The sequence below is a fragment of the Sminthopsis crassicaudata genome, chromosome 4, assembly GCF_048593235.1.
Source record: "Sminthopsis crassicaudata isolate SCR6 chromosome 4, ASM4859323v1, whole genome shotgun sequence".
NCBI classification, from domain to species: domain Eukaryota; kingdom Metazoa; phylum Chordata; class Mammalia; order Dasyuromorphia; family Dasyuridae; genus Sminthopsis; species Sminthopsis crassicaudata.
The window spans coordinates 262,916,067-262,943,501 of record NC_133620.1 but is presented as its reverse complement, the minus strand read 5'-3'; the positions used below and the strand labels follow the sequence as shown (position 1 = coordinate 262,943,501).

General features: G+C 33.2%; 1 long non-coding RNA gene across 1 annotated transcript; it reads right to left on the bottom strand.

The window, feature by feature from the left end:
* On the bottom strand, nt 1–25,176 carry LOC141566292 (uncharacterized). The gene is made up of 3 exons (XR_012489274.1): nt 25,084–25,176; nt 723–961; nt 1–282 (listed from the first exon to the last, which is right to left on the bottom strand). It is a non-coding gene; the product is annotated as an uncharacterized LOC141566292 (long non-coding RNA).
* Nucleotides 25,177–27,435: the final 2,259 nt, after the last annotated feature.

The following is a 27,435-nucleotide window of genomic DNA, read 5'->3' as shown; positions in this document are numbered from 1 at the left end:
GTTATTCTTTGGGGTAAAAGGATCTTTTTTTTAACTTTAAGATCCTCTGAAGAGGAGCCCTCACTTTCTCTATTTCCACTGTGTTTGTATGGTTGGGTTCTTCTTTGCGAGTTCTTTTTTTAAAAAATGAGAAGTATTAATGTAATTACCTCTAATTGTGGGGTGGGGAGATAATGCCTTTTCCTTCACTTCAGCTCTCCTCTCTTGAAGAGGGTGGTATACCAGGCAGAGATGGGTCTGTGGTTCTCTTTCTGTCTGTCTCTCTCTTTTCTCTCCAAAGTGCTAAGGACAAATCCATGGTGAAAGAATTAGCCTACTCAAAGCTGTGACAAGAAAGGCTTTATTGATTAAAAAAGAACACCAAGATGTCTTAGTGGGCAATATCTGCTTTCAGAAAGAAGCCATATTGCAAGAAGAATAGCTTGAGATCCTTATTTTATATACAACAGGATAATAGAACAAGATTTATATCTGATAAGACTTTTCTGCTTCCAGAGGATATGGAGAAGTTTGTATATCAAAGAAGTTTCTCCAGAGTCTTTTGACGTTTGTATAAGAAAGGAATTTTTCTCCAGAGGATGTAAAGTTTTGTTGATCATTTACATACTGAGCTGTCTGCTTTTCTCCCTCATCACTCTGACCTAGAACCCAAACCAAGAGGTCCACACTCCTACAAGTGATCATAGCTAATAATATCCCCATCCCCCTGCTTTCGCACTCACCAGAGGGGCTGATTTTTTTCTCTGCACCACAGCTGGGGCTGGTATTCCTAATCCAGCCAAGGTTCCCTCAGTCTTCTTGGACTCCAAACCCCAACTCTTCACCTAGAGGTGAAAGTTTCTGTGGTTCCTGCTGAGGCTCTAGTCACCCCCAGCTAGCTCCAGGGATCCTCTTGGATTATACCAGGAGGACCCTTGTCCTTCCCGAAGTCTTCTTGATTTTTCTCCAGTCTATTTTGGCCCTGTGATGAAAATTTGTTCTATTTGTAAGGGAAATCTGGAGAGCTTGAAATTTACTGACCTATTCTACCACCTTCCCAGAATCCACCCTCTAAAACAAATATAATTTTGAAAAATAAACAAGAAACTGCATTTTGCTAAAAAGTATCATAGACAATTAATATCAATAGTAAACATCTTTGCAACAAATGGCATAGTATCCAAATTCTTAAAGTAACAGTTAAATGAAGTATAAGAGGAAATAGATAGCAAAACTATGCTAGTGGGGGACCTCAACTTTTCCCTTTCACAATTAGATAAATCTAACCAAAAAAAAAAAAGAACAAGAAAGAAAATAAAGAGATGAATAGAATATTAGAAAAGTTAGAATTGATAAACCTCTGAAGAAAACTGATTGGGAAGAAAAAGAAATACACTTTTTTTTTTTCCTCAGTGGTAAATAATATCTACATGAAAACTGGCTATGTGTTAGGGCACAAAAACTTCAAAATCAATTACAGAAAAATAGAAATGTTAAATGCTTCATTTTCATATAATACAATAAAATTATATTTGATAAATGGAAACATAGATAAAAATTTATAGGAAATTAAATAATCTAAATTTTAAAAATGAGTAGGTCAAAGAATGTGCTGTGGAAACAATCAATAATTTCATTAGAAAGAATGACAACAATTAGACAACATACTAAAATTTATAGGATACAAAGCAATACTAAAAGGAAATTTTATATTATTAAATGCTTACAACAATAAAATAGAATAACAGATCAATGAATTAAACATGCAATTAAAAATAACTAGAAAAAGAAAAAAAATTAAAAACCCAATTAAACATTGAATTGGAAATCTTGAAAATCAAAGGAAGCATTCAAAAAATTGAAAACAAAAATAACATTGAATTGGTAAACAAAACTAGAAGCTGATTTTGTGAAGAAAAAAATCAAATCAAATAAACCACTGATTAATTTGATCTTTAAAATGAAAGAAAAAATTAAATTACATTATTAAAAATGAAATGAATGAGTTTATCACCAATGAAGATGAAATTAAAGCAATTATTAGAAGGTATTTTGTCCAATTGTATGTCAATAAATTTAACAATCTAAGTTAAATGGAGAAATATTTGCAAAAACATAAATTGTCCATGTTAACAGAAGAGCAAATAGAATACTTAATAACCCTATGTTAAAAAAGGAAATTGGACAAACCATAAATGAGTTTCCTAGGAAAAATTCTTAGAGTTAGATGGATTCACAATTGAATTTTATCAGATGTTTATAGATGATTACTTCCAGTACTATTTGGGAAAACAAGCAAAGGCAGAATTTCATCAAATTTGTTTTATGGCACAAATATGGTGCTGAAACCAGAAAGAGCAAAAATAGAAAAAGAAAACTATAGATCAATTTCCCTAATAAGTACTGATGCAAAAAATTTAAATAAAATATTAAAAAGAAGATTACAACAATATATCACAAAGATAACATTTGTGATCAAGAAGAATTTATATAGGGAATGCAAGGCTGTTTCAATATTATGAAACTTATCAACATTTTCCACCCTATCAATAGCAAAACCAACAAAAATCATGTAATTATCTCTATTAAGTACAGAAAAAGGTTTTGACAAAATATAATATTCATTTCTATTAAAAATAACAGAAAGCATGGGAATAAATGGAATTTATTTTAAAATTATAAATAGTATCTAAAACCATAAGCAAACATTATTTGATAAGTTAGAAGTCTTTCCAATAAGATCAGGGTGAAGCAAGGAAGCCCATTAACACTACTATTATTCAACATAGTACTAGAAATGCTAGTCATAACAATAAGACAAGAAAAAGAAATTGAAGAAATTAATATAGACAACAAGGAAACAAAACAATCACTCTTTGCAGATTATATGATGGTATATTTAGAAAATCAACTGAAAATTACTAAAATAAATTAGCACCTTTAACAAAGTTGCAGAATTTAAAATAGACCCATATAAAATTATCATCATTTCTATTGTTAATAAATCCCAGCAGCAAAAGATAGAAAGAGAAATTCCATTTAAAGTAAATGAAGACAATACCAAGGTACTATATAACTATATGAACACAATTACAAAACATTTTCTCCACAGATAAAGTTAGAGCTAAATAATTGGAAACATGAATTGTTCTTGGTAGGCTAAACCAATACAGCAAAATGGTAATTCTATTTAAATTAATTTATTTATTCAGTGCTATAGAAATAAAACTGTCAAAAATATTTTATAAAGCTAGAAAAATAGTAATAAAATTGATCTGGAAGAACAAAAGGTCAAAAATATCAAGGAAATCACTCAATGGGAAAACAATGTGAAAGAAGATGGCCTACTAAATCTAGATCTCAAACAGTATTGTAAAATGGTAGTCATCACAACAATCTGGTATTGGTTTAGAAATAAAGTAGTCCATCAGTGGTCCATATTAGGAATCTAGTGTTTGAAAACTCAAAGATACAAGATTTTGGGAGAAGTAATCACTATTTGACGAAAATTGCTGGGAAGTCAGTTTGATAGAAACTAGGCATAGACTACTGTCTCATACTATATACCCAGATAAGGTCAAAATGGGTAGATGACTTAAAAATACAAGATAATGCTATAAGCAAATTAGTGGAGCATGTATAAGACTAATTTAGGTTCAGAATTCACATTTCAATAGGCATAATCTTAAAAAGTATAGGTACAAGTTTATTACTGCTCAGAACTTTGATTTGAATAAGACACAAAAGTCAGCACAAAAGTCAGCACAAAAGTAATACACAATTAACAATACAGTGGCCACTATAACAAAGAACATACAATGTGTGTCATCATTACTCTGAGGAAGCGTCAACATCTGAATTCCTTGGCTGAGAGGACTCGTAGTCACAGCTATTCAGAGTCTTGAATAGGAGCCATTGCTAGACAAGTTTGTACATGACTTCCTAGCCCAACTCCTCAAAGTCTCTTTCCACTAAGGAATTTTTATAGTCTGAAAACAAAGAAGGTACTATGCTAAGTATTCTCATTTGATTCATGATTCTTGAGATACTAAAGTAGCCTCCCAGGTATATAGGGTGTTCTATCACAAGAGGCCCACCAAGGAGAATATTTATTTGTTCATTTCTTTAGGAGGATTATGTTTACTCTAGGAACTGGCTAGGTTTCAGGGACAAACATAGGCCTACCATAAAGAATCCTCATTAAGGCACCAGAAGGGCAGCCAATCCTTCCTGTGCTTTTCTGGCATTCTGTCAGATAGATAACTGTAAGCACATTCTCATGTTCTCAGCAAAAAGTTACACAAAAGTCATGGCTGAAACCTACTTAAGGATCTTTACTCACTAGAATTCCTTATAGCATGTAGTATTTTAGCTGTAATATATGGATAAAGAAAAAAATTGTGACCAAACAAGAAATAAAGAACATTATGGGATATAAAATGGAGAATTTTGGTTACAATAAAATAAAAAGGTTTTGCACAAACTCAATGCAGTTAAGGTTAGAAGAAAAGCTGAAAACTAGGGGAAATTTTACAGCAAATATCTCATTTCTCCTATATATATAGAAAACGGAGTCAAATTTATATAAATCATTCCCCAATCAATCAATGGTTAAAGGATGTAAAGAGACAAAGATATTTCAGGAGATATCAAAGATATTTATGGTCATATGAAAAAATTCTCTAAATCACTATGGATATAAATTAAAGCAACTCCAAAGGAGCACACCATACCTCTCAGATTGGCAAATATTACAGAAAAGGAAAATGACAAATGTTAGAATGGATGTGAAAAAAATTGTTACACTAATGCATTCTTGGTGAAATTATAAACTGATCCACCTATTCTGGAGAGCAATTTGAAACTATGTCCAAAATGCTATAAATCTGTACATTCTTTGATCTACAATACTGCTATTTTAGGTTTGTATCCCAAAGAGAACATAAAAATGTATAAAAATGTTTGTAGCAGCTCTTTTTGTGGTGGCAAGGAATTGGAAATTGAGTGGATGCCCACCAACTGGGAAATGATTGAATAAGTTATGGTATATGAATATAATATTGCTCTATAAGAAATGATGAGCAGACTGATTTCAGAAAAAAAGCAAAAAAAAAAAAACAAAAAAAAAAAAAACCAAGAAAAGACTTACATGATCCAAAACAAAGTAAAATGAGCAGAACCAGGAGAATATTTTATACAATAATGGCAATATTATATGATTATCTACTATGAGTAATTTGGCTATTCTCAAATACAAGGATTTAAGACAATTTGATATGATTTATGATGAAAGATGTTGGCCATCTCCAAAAAAGAACTGATAGAGCCTAATGCAGATCAAAAATGCTTTTTCTTTATTTTCTTTATTTTATTGGGTTTTCTTTGTCTATGGTTTCTTTCATAAAATGACTTACATGGAAATATGTTTTGTATAACTGCTTTGTTAAATCTCAATGAGGAGGAAAAGGAAGGGAGAGAATTTAGAACTCAAAATTTTTCAAAAAAGGATGTTAAAATTGTTTTTACATGTAATTGGGAAAAATAAAATGTCAAATAAGATTTATAAAAGAGGGAATATTTTAAAATGTTCTATAAAACTTAATACAAACAACCCCCCCCAAAATTCTCAATAACAAAAAACCAGTAAAGGAGACCAGTGAGAGAGATGTTGTAGAGGTGTCTTATGTGCCACTTTGCTAACTTCATCATTCTTTGTCTCTTCTCCTTAAAGGAGGAGGGAAAATTAATGACAGCAATGATTGTGAATCTGAATGATTAGAAGCATCTTGATACCATCAATAGGAACAGGGAATACAAATAGATCTGAAGCAAATTATATTGAATTCTATTTTGGACCTATTAATAGGACCTCATAGGTATAACAGAGTATGGGCTGCATGTGTCTTATGTATGTCTAGGCAGTATATTCAAGTAGAGATACACTAAAGATATGGTAATGCAGGAATGCAATACAGTGTTGTGGTTGAAATTAAGATAAACTGAAACAACAACTTTTGAGCATGTTCAATTTATTGGTAAAGTTAGCAATTAATAATAAAAAGGAGCTCCTTTTCAAGCTAAAGTCCTGAATGAGGGCTGATAGATTATATTATGGAGAAGAGAAGGATTATCTCAAAGGTAGAAGGTAGAATCATAGGAAAAATCATCTGATTGGTTACAAATTCAGAAGCATCATAGATGTGAGGGAATAATACAATTGGATAGAAATTTGAAATGTGGAGCTAATAACAACCCTTCCTTCTATCTTGTCACTATGGAAAGACCACTAGTACTGTCCATTTTTATGGCTAAGTAGTATCACAGTAATAACAGACCATACTTTTTGACATCCACTGGATCCTTCAAGGACAACAAATTTCCTTGACACAAGAATAGAATAATAAACTTCTAAATAGAACTGAACTTCTAAACTTAACTCAGGACAATGAATGCTTTACAGGAAATCTGAACTTCCAAACTTAACTTAGAAACAAGCAAAATGACAGTTATACAAAATGTCAGTAGTAACACAAAATTAAATTAATTACAGAAAAGAATTAATTTTATTTTCCAATTTTCTTTTCTTTCCCCCCCCCTCAGGATGGGGTTAAGTGACTTGCCCAGGGTCACACAGTTAGGAAATGCTAAGTGTCTGAGATCAGATTTGAACTTGGGTCCTCCTGAATTCAAGGCTGGTACTCTGTCCACTGTGCCACCTAGCTGCCCCTATTTTCCCAATTTTCAATTCTTTTGTTTGATCAATGGAAGACTTGTCTCCCAAGGACCACTTATCAATGAGCTAGTTCTTAAAAAATTTTAAGACAGTCATTATTGGTAGTATGTCCAACATAAAACCAATATAAGCCTTTCTGGTGCAAGTTTAAACCAGGCTTTAAACAGAAACTAAGGCAAAATCTGAAAAGAATAATAAGATAGAGGGCAATAAGGGCTCGTGTATCAAGATTAGGTAATAGTTTATTTCCCTTTAATCAAATGAATTCCTTGGATCTTATGTAGGCTCATCATAATTTGTCCTGAACAGCTAATGAAAGAACAAAAATATTGAGTAATCATAGCACAAGCCATAATAAGAATATTTAAAACCATAGACTAATTTTAAAGGGGAGATTTACATGTCTCTAGAATAAACAAGAAAATTTAGCAAATAAAGATACCATGAAAAAAAAGTCAAAGTAATATAATAATGACCATTAATATTAATTAATATTAAGTCTACTTGTAGTTCACTAACCACTCCCAGTACCCATTTACTCAGGACATTTCATCTTGGATCTCCAGATATTCTCTGTAATTATGTGGTCCCTGGAAGCATCTTCTTTTGGAGATTCTGGAATAAGTCTCTTTCTCTGGGCAACTCTGAAGGGGAATCATCTTAAATAGATTTGCTTCTCTGGTTTCTAAGTCCCTTGTAGAGATTCCCAGGAAATTCTTCTAAAATCTGACAATAACAAGACCCAATACTATATAGTACAGCTTCCTAACTTTGCTTTTCCAATAAGTAGTTCATGTGGTGAAAGCCAGTTCAGATCTTATAATTTGATCTTATTAAAAACAGAGATATAAGAAGAATACCAAATTAAGAACTCATAATTTGCCTTAAAATTCAGAGAGTTTTACCTATTACATACCACTTGGTACTTCTACCTTTATCAAAATCCTATATCTGATATGGAAAGTGCTATTACAAGCTGAAGGAAGAATTTAATTTCTTTTTTAATCTGAGGGTCTAAATTACACCACTCTAACTCTGAAAATTACCTGACACTTTAATTTGAAAAATAATTTCACCCTCAACACAATTATCAATTAATTGTATGTGTAGAATCCTTAATCTAATTTCCTAACTTTACTATCCTATTAGAAACATTTGAAAGCCAAATAAACATTACATAAATATATACAGATAGTTAGTTAGCTAGAAAATATTCTGATTCTTGTCATTTTTAGATTTAAAAATTGCATTTAAAAATTGTACCACATCTTTGTCTTTTTGGAATATTTTTGCATCTTTTGTCTTAATCCACCCCACTCACCTAGGAGGATGTTATTTCTATATCATAATTATTAATAGGGGGATGGCAAACCCAAGAACTCATCCACTTAGTTGTTATAAAGATATGAAATTGCCTACCAATCCACATTGAAAACAGAAAGATCTTTCATACTTGCATCCTATTACAGTGGTGCAAAGGTGCTAAAGTATTGTAGCAACAAAATTCATAATATCTGCCCTCCTAAAAAAAATACAACTTTACCTGTCATGGTAAGAGAGATTTGGTATGAAAGGAAGAAGCAATGACATGGTTGTAACAGCATCAAGACTAGTCCTCCAGGCTTAAACCCAAAGGCACAGAATGACTGGACATGGATATAATAGGATAAAGTATCCTTAGTTCTGTTTGATTTTAGGAAATAGTTGTAGTTACTATTTGGAAAAGACAAATTATATAGCAAAGTTCTACCTTATTCACAGGATATCACATTTAGGCTCAGGATTAACCAGGTGGGAAATTTTCCTGTTTAAAGAGAAAATAATATGTTCTATAAGAAATGACCAGCATGATGAATACAGAGAGGCTTGGAGAGATTTACATGAACTGATGTTAAGTGAAATGAGCAGAACCAGATCATTATATACTTCAACAACAATACTATATGATGATCAATTCTGATAGAAGTGGCTCTCTTCAGCAATGAGAGAATCTAAATACAAAACATATGCATGGGTAATTTTTCAACATTCATCCTTGCAAAAACTTCTGTTTCAACTTTTCCTCTTCTTCCTTCCACCCTCTCCCCTAGATGGCAGTTAGTCCCATACATGTTAAATATGTTAAAGTATATATTAAATACAATATATGTATATATATATTTATACAGTTATCTTGCTGCACAAGAAAGATCGGATTTAGAAAGAAGGTAAAAACAACCTGAGAAGAAAAAACAAAAATGCAAGCAAACAATAACAGAAAGCATGTAAATTCTATGTTGTAGTCCATACTCATTTCTCAGTGTTCTTTCTCTGGGTGTAGTTGGTTCTGTTCATTACAGATCAATTGGAACTGATTTAGATTCTCTCATTGCTGAAGAGAGCCACTTCTATCAGAATATACACACACATTATATACACACATAAATATTTAATCTTGATATTTTTTCATTTTATATGAAGTATTTAAACTTCAGAAAGTTTTTGTACTTATCTCTCTTAATGGTTTCTACTATGAATTTGGCATTATTTTAAAACATTATAAATATTGATTCTCTGAATTCTGTTAAGCATAGTATATATTTTTTCAACTCATACTAAATTTGTGTGTGTTCTTATGTTGTTGGAATATTTTTTGTAGTAAATATTGTTAGATCATGGTCTTTTAATCCATTCTGTGATTCCTTTTCTCATTATAGGGAAATTTAATCCATTTATATTCAATTTTATAATTTTTAAATTTGTGTTTTCTTCAATGATATTCAATCATGTTATTTGTTCTGTGAGAGTTGGCTGCAAAATACTTAATTGACAATATTGATCCAAGCAAAGTTTGAGCAGGCATACATAAACTTTGTCACAATAACAATAAACATATATGGTTTTCAAATGTTTTAAATGCTCTTAATTCTTCTCCTAGTGCCAGATAGGCATACCATTTTGGAATTGCTTCATGTTTTTCATGCCACTTATTTGTTTTCTCATTCCTCATCTGTAATAACTTCACTTAAAATTTTTTGTTTTTCCTTAGCCCACAAAATTGTTTGTTCTTTTTGTTCCCTTTTTATGAGCCTCTGAACTATAGAAGGCATGGGAAGAATTCATATGCAAAGTGTAACTGCACTTTGTGTAATCTGCAAAGAGTTATAATTCTTCTAGACTCTCTACTGGATTTGGAGTCAAAATACTGGGGTCCTCCCTCCTGCTTTGTCTCTTTTTCTGAGACTCTCTATATCTGAAGCTTCTATGGTTAGAAGTTTCCAGAAAAGAAAATTCCAATTTCATTAATAATTGGTACCATCTGTCAGTTACTTCCAAGGTGGAATTACCTTAAAATACCAATGGGGATTACTTGAATGGGACCCAACTCTTCCTAACAAAATAATTGAGATTGTCTCACATGTTTCTTGATGCATGGAATGAAGCTGGACATGGGAGTCTCAGAGAGAGCTTGATATAACAATGTTCCATGTCCTGAGAACAGACTCTCATGTGATGAATATGGACTTTCTACTCCTTTCCTGGTGACATTCCTGTTTATGTCATCTCTCTCTTCTTGTCTCATTTGGAGGTCACATTCCTAACTATAGGAATGTGCCCCTAATTGGGGGGATGTGAATTCTTAGCATCTTTCTCCTGTTGCTCCTGCTTCCCCCTCCATATTCTCCTGGATATTATTAGTTAAACTTTTTTTTTTTTTTTTTTTTTTGCTTTAACCTAATTCAGAAAATAACACCATTACCCACAATTTAGGTATTTGCTCTATGTTCATTTTGTGGCAATGTTCTGCATGTTTTATTGAGGAAATCTGAAAACCCTGAAAATACCTAAATTTGAAATTTGAAATTTTATCTTTCTGCTTTAATAGGCTTTTCTAATTCTATTGCAAAACTCCTTTAAGTTTCATCAGCAGAACCCAGAGTGGATTAATTGACTAATCAATTATTATCAAACATTATCAAAAATTATCAAACTATTAAACAATTACTGTATGCTGGGCATTGTGTCAAGTGCTGGGTACACCAAGAATCAATGCCTGCTTTTTTAAAGTTTTCATTTAAATTAATGGTGCAAATAATAACTTTTACTTTTTCTTTAAATTCCTTGAATCCAGGAGAATAAAAAAATTTATAGTTTTTTTTTATAATTTAAAATACAAATTTAAGGATGAATTACAAGTAGTACAGGTTAAAATAGCAAAAGAATGGAGATGAGAACAAATCTGAAGAAAATTTAGTGTGAGATCCCATTAGCTATCTCATGCCAAGAATGAAGCTTTCTCAAAGGTACCAAATGTAAGGAAAACAAAAAACTTCTCATGGTTTCTATAATAATTTAATTTATCATCAAGAACATTGAATCCAACAAATATAGATTCTAATCCTTCAGTATCTGGTATGGTATAGAGGAAAGTAGAAATAATATTTGAGAAGATTATATTGGAAAGAATAGCTGGACCAAAACATTATAATAACCACAACATTTATATAGTTTTTACTGTGATGAGACAGGCACTGCCCTAAGTGCTTTACAATTATTTTCACATTTGATCTTCACAATATCCTGAATTGTAGGTGAGGCAAAGAGAAGTTAAAGTACTTGGCTAGGGTTACAAAACCAGTAAGTATGAAGCAGGATTTGAATAAATGTCTTCTTGGAATGGTGGGAATAAGTGATAAAGAATATTTCTAAAATGAAAGGGTTTCTGGGACATGGTGAAGAAGCCAAGGAGAAAGGAAAAAAATATCAACTAGATCATTTGTGGATTTCAATTATTCATGCTCTAGCCATGTACTGCTATAGCCATGAACCCCATTACCAGCAATAATTGAGAATTGGTTATCTTCTCAGAGGCAACATAAGAAAGCCATTTACTTTGTGATCAATGCTTACTTGAGATGAAAAGTAAGGTGATAATTGGTGAAGAAACTGAAAAATTTGACATGGCTAGAGCTAAGTAGCCCAAAAAGATGTCAGATAATTTTAGAGGGAAAGCTATTGATTCTAATAGGTTTTAATCAAAACTTTCAGCTATAATCAATGTTATTTCCTTAAGAAAGAATAATTGTATCAAATGAGGAAAGAACATTTAACCTTCTGGTCTGATTGTTCTCCAAGATAGCTGACTAACTACAATCTCTTGAGCACTTCAGTATTCATGTTAATGTAATCTATAAACATTGAAATGAGCTTTGGCTCCCATCTTCACTCTACCTTTGTTACAAAGAGATATATATAGCATTTGAGATTTCCTCCTCACTACAAATTTTTATGATCTTGAGTTTATCCTAAGTCTCCTCTCCTCTCTGTCTGGAGATAAGTAACAGATTTTGTCATCAGTCGTCTAGAATTATGGTTAGTCATTGCACTGATCAGAGTTCTAAAGTAATTCAAACAATTAAAAAAAAATATATATATATATATATGCATACACACATAAACACATATACACATGTTATATATAATATATATATAAAATGTATAAATATACATATATTCCAGTCAGCAAAAATCTGCCCCATACCATTTCTCCCCAGGAGAGACCAAAAGAAAAAACTCTTGCTACAAATAAATGAAGTCAAGCAAAAGAAATTTCCTCATTTTAAAAATAAAAGAAAAAAAGAACACATATAGATGATGTGTTAGGGTTCAAGGTCTGCTCAAAACTGCATATCTAGATAAGGAATATGGAACAATAAAACTTCTTATCTGTTGCTCTAATTTGTCTCCTATAAAAACCCCATCCAGATTCTTATATGTCTTTTTGTAAAAGTTCCATCCCTGACTTCTTAGGGGTCTCCTAGGTTGATTGAACTGTAACTGAATCTCTATTATATATATATATATATTTGTAGATAATATTCTTTAACAATTATGTTTTCCCAAATCTATTGCTCTCCTGAATCTATTTCATATTATCCTTCTTGGTACCAATTTTACCACTTCAGCTTTACTCAGCATTAGCTCATGTGTGTAATGCTGGAGAAACAGAGGCAGGATAGAGATTAGAGAATTGAGATTAATATTTTATTTGAAAAGGAGAGATTTACTGGGACCAAATGGATCTATGGTTTGCTCTGAAGGCTGAATGATACTATCGTCTCCAAGAATCCAGCACTTAATGTCATATACAAGATTCTTTTATAGGGTAACAAAAACAGTGACATAATGGGGGAGGTACCTGGATGGAGATGATCTATTGGGGGGATGCACCTAGGATGACATAATGGAGGGAGGTACCAGAGAGGCTCCTGATATTCTAATGATGTCTAAGATATAAGACCTTTATTCCATCAAACATTAAGAAAAAATGATTATAACCTGAGGCAGAGGAACTGAATAGGACAATTAGGGAGACTGGATAAGGACATTAAAAGGGAACTGTGGCACAATATGTGAATCTTTCCAGGCTTTTCTGAAATTAGCCTTTTTATTATTTATCATAGTATAATAATATTCCATCACATCAATACACCATAATATATTCAGCCATTCCCCACTGGATGGGCAGTCCTTCATTTTACAATTCTTTGCCACCACCAAAAAGAACTGCTACAAATATTTTTTGCATATGTGGGTTCTTTTCCCTCTTTTATGATCTCTTTGGGATAAAAATCCAGTAGTATTATAGCACTTTGAGCATAGTTCCAATTTGCTCTTCACAATGGCTAAATCAATTCACAACTCCACCAATAAAGCATAAGTGTCCCAGTTTTCTCACATCCCTTCCAACATTTATCATCATCTTTTCCTGTCATCTTAATCAATCTGATAGCTTTAAGGTGGTAGCTCAGAGTTATTTTAATTTGTATTTCTTTAATCAATACTGATTTGGGGCATTTTTTCATATGACTATAGATAGTTTTAATTTCTTCATCTGAAAATTGGCTATTCAAATCCTTTGACTATTTATCAATTCAGATTGATGTATTCTTCTGAATTTGACTCAGTTCTTCATATATTTTAGAAGTGAAGCCTTTTCATTCACATAGGCTGTAAAAATTGCTTCCTAGCTTTCTGCTTCCTTTCTAATCATGGTGGAATTGGTTTTATTTATGTAAAATTTCTTTAATGTAATCAAATTATTCATTTTGCATTTCATAATGTTCTCTATCTCTTATTTAGTCATGAATTCTACCTTTCTCCAAAGATCTGACAGGTAAACTATCTCTTGCTCTCCTAATTTGCTTGTAGTATCACCCTCTATGCCTAAATCACATACTTATTTCTACCTTATCATGGTAGGGGGTGTGAGATGTTGGTTTTTGCATAGCTTCCACTGTACTCTTCCAATATTCCTAGCAATTTTTGTCAAAAAGCAAGTTCTTACCCCGGAAACTGGAATTTTTGGGTTTATCAAAAGTAAATTATTATAGTCATTGACTATATTATTTTTGTGTATTCCGGTAGAATTCATAGCTTAATTCTTTGCCTTGACAAAGTCATCAGAAATCCATAGTTACTGTATTCAATCAGAAAGCCAAGATATGATGACATGATGGTATACTTAGAGAACCCCAAAGACTCTGCTAAAAAGCTATTAGAAATAATTCAGAATTTTAGCAAAGTGGCAGGATACAAAATAAATCCACATAAGTCCTCAGCATTCTTATATATCACCAACAAAATGCAACAGCAAGAGATACAAAGAGAAATTCCATTCCAAACAAATGTTGAGAGTATAAAGTATTTGGGAATCCATCTACCAAAGAATAGTCAGGAATTATATGAGAAAAATTACAAAACACTTGCCACAAAAATAAAGTCAGATTTAAATAATTGGAAAGACATTCGGTGCTCATGGATAGGCCGAGCAAATATAATAAAGATGACAATACTCCCCAAGCTAATCTATTTATTTAGTGCTATACCAATCAGACTCCCAAGAAACTATTTTAATGATCTAGAAAAAATAACAACAACGTTCATATGGTAGAATAAAAGGTCGAGAATTGCAAGGGAACTAATGAAAAAAAAGTCAGAGGAAGGTGGTTTAGGTGTACTTGATCTAAAGCTATATTATATAGCAGCAGTCACCAAAACCATTTGGTATTGGCTAAGAAATAGACCGGTAGATCAGTGGAACAGATTAGATACAAAGGACAAAAAAGGATACATCTATAGCAACCTAATCTTTGACAAACCCAAAGATACCAACATTAGGGATAAAAATTCATTATTTGGAAAAAACTGTTGGGAAAACTGGAAATTAGTATGGCAGAAATTAGATATGGATCCACACTTAACACCATATACCAAGATAAGATCAAAATGGGTCCATGATTTAGGCATAAAGAGGGAGATAATAAATAGATTAGAGGAACAGAGGATAGTCTACCTCTCAGACCTGTGGAGGAGGAAGGAATTTATGACCAGAGGAGAACTAGAGATCATTATTGATCACAAAATAGAAGAGTTTGATTACATCAAACTAAAAAGTTTCTGTACAAACAATACTAATGCAAACAAGATTAGAAGGGAAGTAACAAATTGGGAAAATATTTTTAAAGTTAAAGGTTCTAACAAAGGTCTCATTTCCAAAATATATAGAGAACTGACCCTAATTTATAAGAAATCAAACCATTCTCCAATTGATAAATGGTCAAAGGATATGAACAGACAATTCTCAGATGATGATATTGAAATTATTTCCACTCATATGAAAGAGTGTTCCAAATCACTACTGATCAGAGAAATGCAAATTAAGACAACTCTGAGATACCACCACACACTTGTCAGATTGGCTAAGATGACAGGAACAAGTAATGATGAATGCTGGAAGGGATATGGGAAAACTGGGACACTAATACATTGTTGGTGGAGTTGTGAAAGAATCCATCCATTCTGGAGAGCAATTTGGAACTATGCCCAAAAAGTTATCAAACTGTGCATACCCTTTGATCCAGCAGTGCTGCTATTGGGTTTATATCCCAAAGAAATAATCCCAAAGAGTGGAAAGGGACCTGTATGTGCCAAAATGTTTGTGGCAGCTCTTTTTGTAGTGGCTAGAAACTGGAAGATGAATGGATGCCCATCAATTGGAGAATGGTTGGGTAAATTATGGTATATGAAGGTTATGGAATATTATTGCTCTGTAAGAAATGACCAGCAGGAGGAATACAGAGAGGCTTGGAGAGACTTACATCAACTGATGCTGAGTGAAATGAGCAGAACCAGAAGATCGCTGCACTCTTCAATGCTATATGAAGATGTATTCTGATGGAAGTGGATATCTTCAACATAAAGAAAATCCAACTCACTTCCAGTTGATCAATGATGGACAGAAACAACTACACCCAGAGAAGGAACACTGGGAAGTGAATGTAAAATATTAGCACTACTGTCTACCTACCCAGGTTACTTACACCTTCGGAATCTAATACTTAACGTGCAACAAGAAAATGGGATTTACACACATATATTGTATCTAGGTTATATTGTAACACATGTAAAATGTATGGGATTGCCTGTCATCAAGGGGAGGGAGTAGAGGGAGGGAAGGGATAAATGAATACAAGGGATAATATTATTAAAAAAAAAAATTACTCATGCGTATATACTGTGGAAAAAAATTATAAATTAAAAAAAAAAGAAAAAAAAAGAAAGCCAAAATATAATAACAACTACCTCCATGCCCCTCCCCCATCTCCCTATAAAAGAAACTAAATGTACCTTACTAGGTCATTAATGTCTACTAGGATCCTAACTCCGTTTTAAGACCAGCACCATCTAACACCTATATCCCTTTTATTGCTAACTCCCTGAATCCTTTTTACAATTAGTCTGCCTTATGGAGTCTAGGATTCATTAGGAAGTTACCACATTTTAACAGCATCTTCTTTCTGAATGATGTCTTCCCTCTGGTTAATGGTGAATTCCACTAGGGAGTTTCACTTTCCCCTTGCAAATAACAACAACAATAGCAATAACCCTTTTCCTTGCTGAAAACCCTTATGGACTTACTCCAAGTTTAGCAGCATAATAAAATCTTTGTTCTTTATATTGGAGAAAGTTGGAGCCTACAAGTTCTTTTGAGATATTTCACAATGCCATTCAGTCACCCCAATATGCTTTTGGGGTCTCTAACATCTTCTCCCTAACATTTGATGGTGTAACACTATCATGGTGATCTTGTCAATTCATATTAAGTAGGTTTGGAGCAAAACAGATTGGAAAAGTCATTTCTCTCACCCCAATTATAATGCACATATTTACTTCATTGTACCTAGAACTGCCCCCAATTTACTATCACAAACCAGTTCTCTCTAGAAACGGTAATGGGAGTTTTGAAGTCTGATTTTGTAACAGTACTTTCCCATGATCTCCGGAGACCTCATCACTGAGTAGCATGTGTGAGTTCTAAACCCTATCACTCTTCTCTTTCTTCAATAGGGATCACAGACCAGCACCGCAAACATAAGCAGACAGGACCATGGAGTAAGAGTGAACTGGATGTGTGTGGGAGGTCAGAGAAAGACTAGTGTGTTGGTCCAAGATGGTTAGCAATTTCATGAGACAACTCACTCAGCTGGGGCTGTTTCAGTAGAAAGTACTCTTTAAGAAGATTTGTAATGTAAGTTTTCTTATACATATACAAGTTCTGAACCTTGTATATATAAGGACTTATATCCCTTCTGGGAAGTTCTGACCTACTTCAATAGTGATAACCATTTTCAAATACTCAGCAAGAAAGAAGTCACCTGTTTTTCAAAAAATTATACTTTTTTTTTTTACTGATGGGTTCCTATGAGCAAACCTTCAGGGCATATATCTGACTTTTAATCTAATCTGGGTACCGGGCTCCAAACCAGACCCAAAAGGATTTAGAAGCCTAGAGTTTGCATTTATTTGCTAAGAGAAGGTCAGCTTTTCAGCCAAGGGAAATATTCAATCTTTTGTTTTCTTTGTTTATATCTTCCCAGGGCAAATGAATAAATAAAAAAATAAACAAATCTTTATAAACTCTCAAGTTCCTTCTAATCACTGCCAAATTTCAACTTGGACCTACTCCCAACTACCTGCATTTCCTTATTGCCTACTTTAACTCCTTAATCCCTTACTTGATAGTTTCTCCTTCCGGCTTCTTTCTTCTGAAAATGTTCTCTCAAATGACCTTAAGGAACTTTTAATCACCAGATTCTGTGGCTTTTTCTTAGTTCACTGATTGCTTGGTCTTTTTTTTTACATTTAATACTGACCTTTCTTCTAAAAACTTTTAAATACTATAGCCTCTGAGATCCTCCTAGGAGGTATATTAGAAGGGATTTTAGAGGCAATGGAGTTTCACTCCCTCATTTTTCAGATGAAACAATCTCCCATCTCCTTTTCTGGAATCTTTCATTTTCCTGCCCCACTCTTGCCCCTCAACGGTGGTAATTTATTCTGCTTTTCTTTCGGCAGACATTCCTCACTCATAACGCTGAGTTTTTATTTCTCTGCATACTCCCTATTTTCATAACTCTCCTCTAATCATTTCCTAATCAGTATTATCAATCCTAATCTCTCTTTCTTTCCTTCCTCTCTTTGTCTCTGTTTGTCTGTCTCTCCCTCTCCTTCCTCTATTTCTGTCTCTGTTTCTCCTTCCTTTCCCTTCCTCTCTCTCTCTCTCTCTCTCTCTCTCTCTCTCTCTCTCTCTCTCTCTCTCTCTCTCTCTCTCTCTCTCTCTCTCTCTCTCTCTCTCTCTCGCTTCTTCTCTTCCCTCTCTCCCTCTCCCTCCTTTTCTCTCTCTCTCTCTGTCTCTGTCTCTTTCTCTGTCTCTCTCTCTTTCTCTCTGTCTCTGTCTCTTCTCTTTCTCTGTCTCTCTGTGTCCTGTCTCTGTCTCTCTCTAATGATTGCCTGATATTTCCAACTAGCAGGGTAGAAGTGACTATGCAGTACTCCATTAAGCTAGCGAGGGAAAGAGCACAGCATGTAGCTATGGCCAGTTCTGATTTGGTGCAAAGACCTATTTGCTCAGTTTGGAGATTTAGAGGCTTTGAGATTCACCAACTAAGGAAATTATCATCAGAAGAGATAAAATCAGTGAATAAAGGAAAATCAGAAAAGAAAAAAAAAAAAAAAGAATGGAGTTACCAACAATCTCAGGAAGAGGAAAACTGAAACACCTTAAATATACATAAGAGATCAGCAGGGAAAACATTAACAACAGAAGTTAATACAGCTTTTTAATCTAGTAAATTAGTTCAATATCTACGAATAAATACTACAAACCAAAGGAAAATGATCTGGTACTTTTTTAGAGATCCCTAGGGAATGTAAGAACAGAGAGTCACAATATTTTGTTCTTGAGTGGCTCAAGAGAATAATGAGAGGAGAACTTATGGCTAACACAGCAAAAATAGTGGGCAGAATACAACAGCAATGCATTATCTCTCCCAAGGTTCTGTTTATTAGAAACTATAGTAGCTTCTCCCCTTGTGAGCTCCTTCTGAATGAGATCTGTAATATCTCTACTATGTGGTCCTTGTAAGATGCTTTGGTTTGAGCCAAATCTTGACCAAAGGTACAGAATATGCTGTACCCTTTAGTATATCTACAAAAGTCCTTCTCCAGTGCCTCATTGTGACCTTGAATTCATGAAGGTTATGCTGGCAGTATAAATGTTAAGTTTGGGCCCATAAATTAACTGTCTGCTATATGAAAACTAGTCTGGCAAGAATGTCTCTCCCATATGTGTTGCCAGGATGTCACCAGGATTGATCAGTCTTCTGTGAGATTTAAAAAGGCAAGAGGAAACTGCACTCACTTCAGCCTTCATCTTTTTACATTTTTGAATCACTCTGAACTTATATTCTGCTTGTTGTTTGTCCTTTGTTTTGAAAGAAGACAAATGATAACATAATGATAACTTACAAGAAGATTTTTTTCTTATTATCTTACTTCACCATGCAATTTAATTAAATAGATTTTCTTCTGGTACCTTTTGGATGGCTGGTAATGATAAATACATTAGTGGGTTTTCATGAACTATGGTTTTGAATAGGTATTGATCTACAAAATTCCTTGAATCTAGAGTAATGTTCTGGGGGTCCATAGGTGAGGAATGCCCTAGATGTTATATAGGTATATTTATATGTGTGTATATATATATATATATATATGTGTGTGTGTGTGTGTGTGTGTGTGTGTGTGTGTGTGTGTGTGTGTGTACTCTAGTCATCTCTGATCTCTATTTTGTAAATATATTTATTTCTATCTCTAAAACTTTATATCTAGCTAGCTAGCTATCATCTATCTATAGAGATAGGTGTGTGTATATATATAAGTAAAGAGAGAGAGAGAGGTAGATAGATGCAAAGTTTAGATAGAAAGACATATAAGGTGTGTATCTTTATATTTATCCAGACCTTTGTCCATCTGTTAATGAGGAAACTCCATATATTGTTGCTGATTGGCCAATTTTGTACAATATGTTCTCAGAGGGTTGCATGGGGCATTGAAAGATGACTAGTTCTGGGTCATATAGCCATAAAATCAAGCCTTTTGCTTTCTTGTCCTTGAGAAAGCACAATCTTTTAACCAATAAGGGAGCAGCACCTTTTCAGAAGACTGTTTTGGGTCCAATTAATGAATAAAGAAATTCCATGTGATTCCACTGAAGTAGGCTAGGAAGTCACTTTTCTGAATTTGTGGCCCTGGTATGTCTTCAGGAGATTTAGATGAAACAATGGTGCTGAATAGCTCTGGACATAATTTTTTTTAAAGGGATCTCCTGTTTTGTCAAGTTGCCTTAGGAGAAACATTCCACAGTGATTCAACATCATGATACTATATTTACCTCTATGTACTTTGGACCTTAATAATACAAACCTCATCATATTGTTCAGTTGTAGTAGTAGCAACCCATTATGGCCTAGTTCCATCACTCATTTTAAAGTCTAATTCTTATGATAAAAATTGTTCTTTTTTGTATTGTCATTTGGGATATTCTTGGCAAAGATATTGGAATGGTTTGCCATTTCCTTTTCTAGTTTGTTTTATAGACAAGGAAACTGAAGTAGACAGGATTATGACTTTCTTAGAGTTATACAAGTAGTAAATATCTGAGGTCAGATTTGAATTTGCAAAAAAAGATTCTTCCTGAGTCCAGATCCAGAATTCTATCCATTGTGTCATCTAGCTGCATGTGATAAAAATGAATAGTTAATAAAATAACCATGTTCAGAATATGTTTTTTTTTTTTTTTTTTATCCTTTAAGTCCTGTAGTAAGTCCATATAGACATGTTTAATGAAAGACATATTTTGCAAAAAAGGTTTCATGCAATAAGAACAGGAAGGAGTTGGTTAACCATAGTTACAGTATAATATTTTGGTGCCTTTTTAACACTATACTTATGTTGTGCCACAATTCTCTTTTAATGTCCTGACCCAGTTTCCCTAATTGTCCTATTCAGTTACTCTGCCTCAGGTTAAAACCATTCCCTTTTAATGTTAGGATAAAGATCTTATATCTTAGACCTTAGGCTATACTTATTCCCTCTTAATGTTTGATGGGATAAAGGTCTTTATCCATTTTAGACATCATTAGAATATCAGAAGCTTCTCCAGTACCTCCCATTATGTCATCCTAGGTTCCTCCCCCCATTAGGTCATCCCTATCCAGGTACCTCCCCCGTTATGTCATTATTCTTATTACCTTATTAAAGAATTTTGTATCCGACGTTCAGGGCTGGATTCTTTGAGATGATAATCTCGTTCAGCCCTTGGACCAAACCATGGATCCATTTAGTCCCAGTAAATTTCTCCATTTAATAAATTCTGTATTGAATACTCTCTAATCTCTATCTTGCTCAGTTTCTCCAGCATTACATTTAGAACAGGGAAAGCTGGCTAGTCTCTGGTCAGAGCTATCTCTAACATTCTTGAACACAGTATTCAATACCCAAAGAAAGCAGAAGCAAGACTTCAGAGAATACAAATCAGAATGAAACAAGGACCTGACATTTCCTCTAGAAGCGCACAGAGCCTGACCCTAGTATAAAGTTCTAGTTAAGAAAGTAAAGCTGAAAGAATAAACAATTAAAAAAAAATCCCAAAATAAAGACTTAACCAGGGGGCAAGAATGCCCAAGATACTGGCTGAAAAGAAAGAAAAAAAAAAGTCTCTACAAGCAAAGCTTTGAAGAAACACATGGCTTGGCTACAAAGTTAACTAGAGTTCCTATGAGAAGTAAAGTGATTTTTTAAAGAGTTAAAATAATAGTACAAATGAAATGAAGGAACTAGACAAAAGAATTAGAAAAGAAATGAGAGAGTTAGAGAAAAGCTTTGTAAATGATAAGTTTTTTCACAAGAAGCATCAAAATAATGGATTTTTTGAATATTAAAACAAACCATACAAAAGGTAATGACTTCATAAAACAATGAGAAAAAAAAATAAAGACAAAAGAATCATTAAAAATTGGTCCAGACAACAAATTATGAAGAGATAATTTAAGGATCATTAGAAAATCATAACTTAAAGATAATAATAAATAAAATAAAAGAGCTTAAATTTTATATTTCAAGGAATTGTAAAAAAAAACAACAAAAAAACAAACCCAAAACTTTCCAGATCTCTTAGAGTGAAAGGTGAGATTAAAAAGAATCCATCAGTTATTTCCTAAAAGAAATCCCCAAATGAAAAAAAAAAAAATGTCATGGTCAAAATCCAGAACTTTCAGGGCAAAGAAAAAAAAAAAAGTTTAAGGATTAAGGGATCAGAATCACACAAGATTCAGAATTTACCACCCTAAAATTAGCAGAAAACTTGGAATGCAGCATTGCACAAAGCAAAGGATAAAACTTTACAATCAAAAGTAACTTCCCTAGCAAAATTGTGTGTGATCCTATAGAAAGAAAAAAATATACACCTTTAATAAAATAAAAACCTTCCAAGTATTTCTGATAAAAATAATAAAGTTGAATAGAAACTTTGAAATGCAAACACAGAAATCAGGAAAAATAGAAAGGTCTATAAAAAGATGAAATGTGGGGGCAGCTAGGTGGCACAGTGGGTAGAGCACCAGCCCTGAATTCAGGAGGACCCGAGTTTAAATCTGGTCTCAGACACTTAATACTTCCTAGCTGTGTGACCCTGGGCAAGTCACTTAACCCCAGCCTCAGGGGAAAAAAAAAAAAGATGAAGTGTTTATATTCTAATAGGGGAAAATCTCAAGTGTCTAAATATAAAGGTCAGAGGTTCTAGAGAGAGTTAAATGAGTCAAAAAGTTTGAGAGTGATTTTGTTATATTTTGATGATCTTGAAGAAAAAGAAAAAAGGAGAAAAGAATAAACTAGAGAATAAAGGGGTGGGGGGGATAGGGGAACTTATCTCACATAATCAGGGTGTAGAATATTAGTCAAACAAAGAGAAATGATAAGGGACCTCAAAGGCATCTACTGGAGACTTTGGTGTAGAAATAAATTCAACCCAACAGAAAAGTAAGACAGAATAGAGAAGGTGGAAATAAGAGGGGAGGTTGATTTAAGGAAGAATTAGTAATAAACAAAACAAGATTTTGTCTCTAAGTGATAGTAATAAACAAAACAAGATTTTGTCTCTAAGTGAAAAGAAGTTTATAAACTGTGATAAGTCTGGATGAAGGAAAGAGAAGAGAGTAGGGAGCAGACTTATACCTACACGATTTATTCAAAATACACTACTTCTTTTTCATCACTTTCTTCTTTTTTGTAAAGGATCAAAGAGAAGAAAAAGTATTTTTAAAAAGGATAGAGGGAAATATACATTTAATAATCATATCCATGAATATAAAGAAATCTTACCAAAACAAGAAGCCATCTTCAGTGTTTACAATTCTTGTGCTGAAAGCTTCACATTAGAATTATAGTACCACAGATTTAGAGCTAAAAGGGATCTCAGAGACCATTTAGAGTATAAAACAGCAGAGACCAAATGTAATAAAAAGCAGAATCCAACAATATATTGTCTGCAAAATCACATTTGAAACATTAAGATAGAGTCAAAATAAAATAAAAGAGCAAAATCTATAATAGTTCAGCTAAAACAAAAATGGCAGAGAGCAATCATAATTTCAGGCAAAACAATTGCAAAAATAGATTCGAATAAAAGGAATTAAATGGATAAATCATAATCTGTTGAAAGGCACCAGAGGCAAAGAATTAGTATCAATACTTAACATAAATGCACCAAATTCCATACATCTAAAATTTTAAAGGGAAATTTAAACAGATTGCAAAGAAAAAGACAGTAAAACCATAATAGGGGACCTCAATGTACACCTTTCAAAAGTAGGGGAAAAAAATCTAATTTTAAAAATGAAAAAAAGGAAGACATGAATGGTTATAGCAAGAAGTATACAAAAATCTGGGGGGCAGCTAGGTGGCGCAGTGGATAGAGCACCAGCCCTGAATTCAGGAGGACCCAAGTTCAAATCTGGTCTCAGATACTTAATACTTCCTAGCTGTGTGACTCTGGGCAAGTCACTTAACTCCAGCCTCAAAAAAAAAAAAAAAAAAAAAAAAAAGAAGTATACAAAAATCTCACTCTACATGGCCCTTCTACAAAAATTGGGCATAAAAACTGCAGAAACAAATATGGAAAAACATATATAATGAAAACAGCCATTACAGACCCTAACACAATAACATTTATGCAATATACAGTCAGGAAAGATTAAAAATTAACTGTTGACAAAACAATTTAATTCTAAATTATTGAAGCTAAAGAACAAATCATAAAAACAACAGATAATTTTATTAAAAATAATGACAATGAGACAACCTACCAAGATATTTGGAATATGGTCAAGGAAGTTATTTATAGAAAAGTTATACCTCTAAATACATTCATCAACAAAATGAAATTCATAATAATGAAGTGGGCATGTAACTGAAAAAACTACAAAATAACAAATTAAAAAAAACACAATTAAATATCTAAATAGAAATTCTGAAGATAAAAAAAGATGAATGAAATTGAAATTAATATATATATATATATATACATATATATGTTATTAATAAATAAACTAAGGGTTTAATTTTGAGGAGAAAAACAAAATAAGCTATTATGAAATGAGAGCATTCATGACAAACAAAAGTAAAAAAAATTATTAAAAATTCTGTTGGAAAACTATATGTCAATTAAACTAACAATTTAGATTAAATAGATGGATATGTATAAATATAAGAGGCCCAGATAAACTGAAGAAGAAATAGAAAATTTAAGTAACTGAATCACTTTTTAAAATCTTGATACTCTATAAAACATAAATTCCCACAGAGAAAACTTAACAATTAGTTCTCTTGAGCTGGTTTGAACTAGGTTAGCCAAGGAAAGCAAAAGAAAGAGAAAATTTATATAGTACTTATTATGTTTCAGGCACCACCATTTCCCAGTTACCCAGTCTTACCAATTCTACTTTCTGTTTCTCAAATCAAGTTTCCTTGTCTTCTTTCTTCCTCTTCTTCCTTTTCCTTCTTCTTCTTTCTTCTTCTTTCTTCTGCCTTCTTCTTTCTTCTTCTTTCTTCTGCCTTCTTCTTCTTCTTCTTCTTTCTTCTTCTTCTTCTTCTTCTTCTTCTTCTTCTTCTTCTTCTTCTTCTTTCTTCTTCTTCTTCTTCTTCTTCTTCTTCTTCTTCTTCTTCTTCTTCTTCTTCTTCTTCTTCTTCTTCTTCTTCTTCTCTTCTTCTTCTTCTTCTTCTTCTTCTTCTTCTTCTTTCTTCTTCTTCTTCTTCTTCTTCTTCTTCTTCTTCTTCTTCTTCTTCTTCTTCTCCTCCTCCTCCTCCTCCTCCTCCTCCTCCTCCTCCTCCTCCTCCTCCTCCTCCTCCTCCTCCTCCCTCCTCCTCCTCCTCCTCCTCCTCCTCCTCCTCCTCCTCCTCCTCCTCCTCCTCCTCCTCCTCCTCCTCCTCCTCCTCCTCCTCCTCCTCCTCCTCCTCCTCCTCCTCCTCCTCCTCCTCCTCCTTCTTCTTCTTCTTCTTCTTCTTCTTCTTCTTCTTCTTCTTCTTCTTCTTCTTCTTCTTCTTCTTCTTCTCCTCCTCCTCCTCCTCCACAATTCTGGTTAGGTCTCCATCACCTCTTACCTCCTATTTGGTCTCCTTGTTCCTAATTTTTCCAAATCCCATTCCTTTCTTTGTCCCATCACAAAAGTCATCTTCCAATTGTCCACATCTTGCCATATTATATTCACCTGCTCAAAAGTCTTCTGTGGCTCACCACTTCCTATCAAGTAAAAGTATATTTTTATTCTCATAGTTAAAGCTCTCTATGGTCTTGTCCCAATCATCTTTCCAGATGTATTTCATGATAACTCTAATGTATGTTCTAAATGCCAGAAAACTATACTATTCACTTTCCTCCTGATCTCATTCTGAAATCTTTTTCCTCTATACATTGATACCTCATACCATCTACCTGGATTAGACTCTTTCTTTACTCCTCAATATCTTTTTTTAAAACCTTCTCCTTTAAGAAGGTACCTCCTTGGAAAACAGAAATAGTAGGGGAAAGATATAAGAAAGAGGAAGGGACTCTAAAGGGGGAGGACTGCTTGAGGCAAGTGGTGCTCATAAGTAAAAAACTGGGGAGGAGGGAAAGGGGAAAAGGAAAGAGAAAAGTATAATTTGGGATTAAAAAGATGGCAGGAAATACAGAATTAGTAGTTTTAACCATAAATGTGAATGGGATAAATTCTCCCATAAAGCATAAGGAGATAGCAGGCTGGATTAAAAGCTAGAATCCTACAATATGTTGTTTACAAGAAACACATTTAAAGCAGGGAGATACATACAGAGTAAAGGTAAAAGGCGGGAGAAGAATCTATTATGCTTCAGGTGAAGTTTAAAAAAAGCAGGGGTAGCCATCCTGATCTCAGATCAAAACAAAAGCAAAAATTGATCTAATTAAAAAGAGATAAGGAAGGAAACTATATCTTGCTAAAGGGTACCATAGATAATGAAGCAATATCAATACTAAACATTTATGCACCAAGTAGTATAGCATGGAAATTCCTAAAGGAGAAGTTAAGAGAACTACAAGAAGAAATAGCAGCAAAACTATAATACTGAGAGATCTCAACGTTGCTCTCTCAGAACTAGATAAATCAAACCACAAAATAAATAAGAAAGAAGTTAAAGAAGTCAATAGAATTCTAGAAAAGTTAGGTATGATAGGTCTTTGGGGAAAATTGAATGGAAACATAAAGAAATACACTTTCTTCTTGGCAGTTCATGGAACCTATAGAAAAATTGACCATATATTAGGACCTTAAAATCAAATGCAGAAAGGCAGAAATAATAAATGCATTTTTTGCAGATCACAATGCAATAAAAATCATATTCAATAAAAGGCTAGGGTAAAATAGACCAAAAAGTAATTGGAAACTAAATAATCTCATCCTAAAGAACGAATGGGTGAAACAGCAAATCATAGACACAATCAATAATATCATCCAAGAGAACGACAATAATGACACAACATATCAAAGTTCATGGGATACAGCCAAGGCGGTAATAAGGGGATATTTCATATCTCTAGATGCTTACTTGCATAAAATAGAGAAAGAGAAAATCAGTGAATTGAGCCTACAATTTAAAAAGCTAAAAAAAGAGCAAATTAACCCCCCTCAATCAAAAACCAAACTTGAAATTCTAAAAATAGAAGAGACCAATAAAATTGAAAGTAAAAAAAAAACAAAAAACAAAAAACTATTGAATTAATAAACAAAATTAAGAGTTGCTTTTATGAAAAAACAACAAGGTAGATAAAC